The sequence below is a fragment of the Condylura cristata genome, unplaced genomic scaffold (assembly GCF_000260355.1).
Source record: "Condylura cristata isolate star-nosed mole 26May11 unplaced genomic scaffold, ConCri1.0 scaffold00026, whole genome shotgun sequence".
In the NCBI taxonomy this organism is placed as follows: domain Eukaryota; kingdom Metazoa; phylum Chordata; class Mammalia; order Eulipotyphla; family Talpidae; genus Condylura; species Condylura cristata.
The window spans coordinates 6,775,273-6,779,057 of record NW_004567127.1 but is presented as its reverse complement, the minus strand read 5'-3'; the positions used below and the strand labels follow the sequence as shown (position 1 = coordinate 6,779,057).

At 61.1% G+C, this 3,785-nt stretch overlaps 1 long non-coding RNA gene across 1 annotated transcript in view; it reads left to right on the top strand.

Annotated features, from left to right (window-relative positions):
* Positions 1 to 112: 112 nt before the first annotated feature.
* LOC105854107 overlaps positions 113 to 3,785 on the top strand; it is a 17,490-nt gene continuing 13,817 nt past the window's right edge. The window contains exon 1 of the long non-coding RNA XR_001145829.1: positions 113 to 190. This is a non-coding gene — a long non-coding RNA (uncharacterized LOC105854107). The remainder of the gene's footprint in view (positions 191 to 3,785) is intronic.

Genomic DNA, 3,785 nt, shown 5'->3' with positions numbered 1-3,785 from the left:
GGGGGGGGGGCCACGGGTTCCCCGCGCGAGGCTGCAAGGTCGTTCTGGCCACACGAGGGCGCCCCGCACTGGCGCATCCCGCGGGGCGCCGCCTGGGGAGGATCCCGACGCCTGGAAGGAGGGAGGGAGAGACGGTGCCTTAGGGCACACACCGGCCCGTCTGGGTTTGCCGTGTGGTCCAGCCTTGAAGGTCAGTGCGAGGTCCCTCTGGCCGCTGGAAACAGCCGGCCTCAGCCCCGAGGGGTTCATGCATAAGTATGCAGGGCTAGGTGCCTGGGGGTGTTCGTTTATTTGGGGTGGGTGTGGGAGGCCGGTGCAGAGCCTGGAGTGTGACAGTATATAGGTGGTGGGTTTCCCCAGGACTCAGTGGAGGGTGGGAGGCGGTCGGTCGCAGGAGGCCAGTTCCTCTGCCCCAGGGCTGGGGCTGCGCCATCCAGTCCGGGAGCACTGGCCCCTTCCCCACCAGGGGAGCCCCAGGTCTGAAAGACCAGAGGGAGGCCTTTGCCTCACCCCAGGCTGCGGGCGGAGGCCTCGCCCCGCCTCCTGGCGCCCAGCGGCTTCCCCCGGGGCTGGGCTCCAAGCCGCCTAGCGGTGGCGCATCTCCCACGCGGGCCAAGTTCCGCGGGCAGCCCGCCCGCCCGCGCTGCCCAGGGACCCGTGTCACCACGACGTGCCCAGTGGCTGGCCAGCAGCGGTCTTGTGACCCGAGAAACGACACTCACTGCACTTTGGGCCCGCGTGCTTTTTCCTTCTGAAAGCTGCGGGGTGCAGAACCCCGCCTGGGGAGGGGTGATCGAGGGCAGCCGTGTGCCCCCTCTAATTGGGCTTCTTTGGCATTGGATTGTTTTGAGAAACAGCAGGCACAGGAGAAGCTCTGAAGACAGTACAAATTACTCTTGGAAAGGATTTACACATTTGTAAAGGACATCTCCATCGGTCAGTGTGTCCGCCCCCTCTGCTCAGTAGTCCTCCCTCAGGACAGTGGGGGTGCAGCGCGCCACCCCGTGGGTGCCTGAAACCCGAATAGGACCGAACCCCGTATAAAGAAAATATTTTTGCCTACACGTGCACATGCATTTCCTGAGGTCCAGTGGCGTCTCTTCATCTCCATCCTCCCCTTTCCCCCTTCTCCTCCCCTCTACCCTCCCCTTCCCCTCCTCACCTCCATCCTCTCCTCCCCCTTCTCCTCACCTCTATCCTCCCCTCCCCCACTTCTCCTCATCTCCATCCTCCCCTCCCCCTTCTCCTCATCTCCATCCTCCCCTCCCCCTTCTCCTCATCTCTATCTTCCCCTCCCCCACTTCTCCTCATCTCCATTCTCCCCTCTCATCTCCATCCTCCCCTCCCCCTTCTCATCTCCATCCTCCCCTCCCCCTTCTCCTCATCTCCATCCTCCTGCCCTCCCCCCCCACGGTTACTGGACCACTAGTCACATGAATGAGCTCGCCTGATGTCTCAGCGGGGATTTGAGAGCATTAGGGGTGTGGAAATTAAATCCAGGGTGGGAGCCTCAGGCCCGTAGGCTGAGGAACTGGAGAGTGTCCCAGAGCAGGGGGAGTTCTGCGGCCACTCCCAGCTGAGGAGGAGGAATAGTAAGTCCCAGGAGTTGTGGGCGCCTGAAACAAGCCGGGGACAAGGGCAGGCCTAGGCGGGCCCCAGCTGGGGAGGGGAGAACAGGGACCTCACCTCACGCGGCTCCAGGCAGGTCTCCCCGGCTCCAGGCAGGTCTCCCCAGCGTTTCTCAGCTGCCTGGCCTGGGCTCTGTGTACCCCACCCTTTCCGGGAGCTCCTACTTTTAGGTCCAGCCAGGCCACCACGAGGGAGAAATGTGAGGACACCTCTCTGGGACACAAGGCCCTTGGGAGCAGTGGGCGCTGGGGGTCAGGTGGTCACTACAGAGGCAAGTGATGTCAGACTGACCTGACTAGATTCCAGTTCAGCCACCTGTTTGGGGTCACATGGGTGTGACCCCAAACAAGCAAATCCCTTAACCTATCTGAACCTCGGTTCACCATCTGCAAAATGGGAATAACTTAGAAGATTGAGGAGCTAGGAGCGTGGAATGTTAATTATTTTCCAGTGGACACAGTCCCCTACGGTGGCTCCAGGCCGCTGACCTTTCTAACAAGCAGGCATCTATTCTGGGCTCAGAGGTTAGAGTTTACTTGCACTGCTCTGGAGTGAGCAGGTAAGGAGTTAGCATTACCTAGCTGGCATGGGCGGTGTCGAGCCTCGGGAGAATGCCGAGGAGTGACTCTCCTGTACGGCCACCGCCAGTCCTGTGGGTCCATGGGCAGGCGGGCCTCTCCCTGGGTCTGGGATCTCACAGGCAAAGGAACACAGAATTGGCGGAGCAGAAAGAGTCCAGACTGGATGGCTGTTCCGGAGGTGAGGGCGCAGGGGCCTTGCGTCAGGTCCTGCTGACGTCTGCACCTTCCAGTGGGGAGGAGTTGGAGGCCGGGTCCAGTCCTCCAGTGCTGGGAGAGGACAGAGGGCCTGATGTCGGCTATGTGGCCATAGCGTTTCCCTGCCCCCCTCCAGCCTCCCAGCCCTGCTCTGGAGTCCCTAATCGTCCACTGAAGACCCTCTTCCGTGAGCAGGCGATAACCTCCCTGGTTCCTGGCACTTAATAGCTGCTTAGTAAATAAATGTTGGTGGAACTGGTTTGCACACAGGCCTTTCACTGATGGAAGGGAAGGGGCTTTTCTCCTACTCAGGGCAGCAAGCCTTTGGGTGGGCACCACCCTGGTATCAAGTGCCAGGGGTCCATGGGGGCCCCACCCTCTGGGCGTGTCTGCTCCCAAACCCTGGTGGTCACTCAGGTTGCTCCCCGCTGCCGCCCTGCTCCTAAACTCCCTGAGCCTGCTCCGCCTTTTCCCTTGGCCACAGCTAGGCGGCCGTCATTTTCTGCCCAGCTGGCGACAATACCATAACCGACACCCTGGGGGTCCTCTTCCAGCTTGTTGCACAGCCACTTCAAAGTGCTGGTCCTTCCTTTTCTGTCTCTCTCTCTCTCTCTTTCTTTCTTTCTTTCATCCATCCATCCATTTACTTACACAGAGCTGTGGTACAGGCCAGAGGTGCAGGGCGGGTGAGAGTGTTTTCCCTCCAAGCCTCTTATCAGATACCAGTGCTGCTGGAGACCTGGCACTGACCTCCCCTCCCACGCCCCACCCTGGCGCCCAACTTAGCTGCCTCTGTCCTCACAGTTCTCGGAGCTCTGCGCGTGTCTTTTCATGACACACTTTGCATTGGCCACTTCCCTCTGAGTCCAGTTCCTGGTGCCCCTGGAGTCTTAGCACCGCTGCGGGGCAGGGCCGTGCTGTCTCCTACATCCTCCCCAGGGCTGGCCACGACGGCGTGAGGGTCAGTGCAGACTGACACCCACGAACGCTGCCTTTACTGGTGATTCCTTCCAGAGTGGTGGCTGCTTACCGTGCTCTGGGCCGAGACCCTCACGCAGGAGGGGCCAGGCTGCACCCCTGGCAGGGGGCCGAGCACACACGCCCTGTGGCAGTGGCCAGGGCGCTCGTCCTGCCCGCCCCATCTCGGCTTATCTGCGTGGCCAGAGCCCCTAGTGCCAGTGCCACCCTACAGATGCCTCCTCCCTTCCTGCCTAGGCCCAGGGGGGCAGATCTTCTAGTACTCAGCCATCACCCCACCCCCCAAGCACCTAACCCTCCGTCATCACTTTCTGCTCAAAATGCCTCAAGTGGTTCCTGTTTCCTGCACTGACCCCCGGCTGACACATTCTTAGCCTCCTTGTGCAGAGGAAGACACTGAGG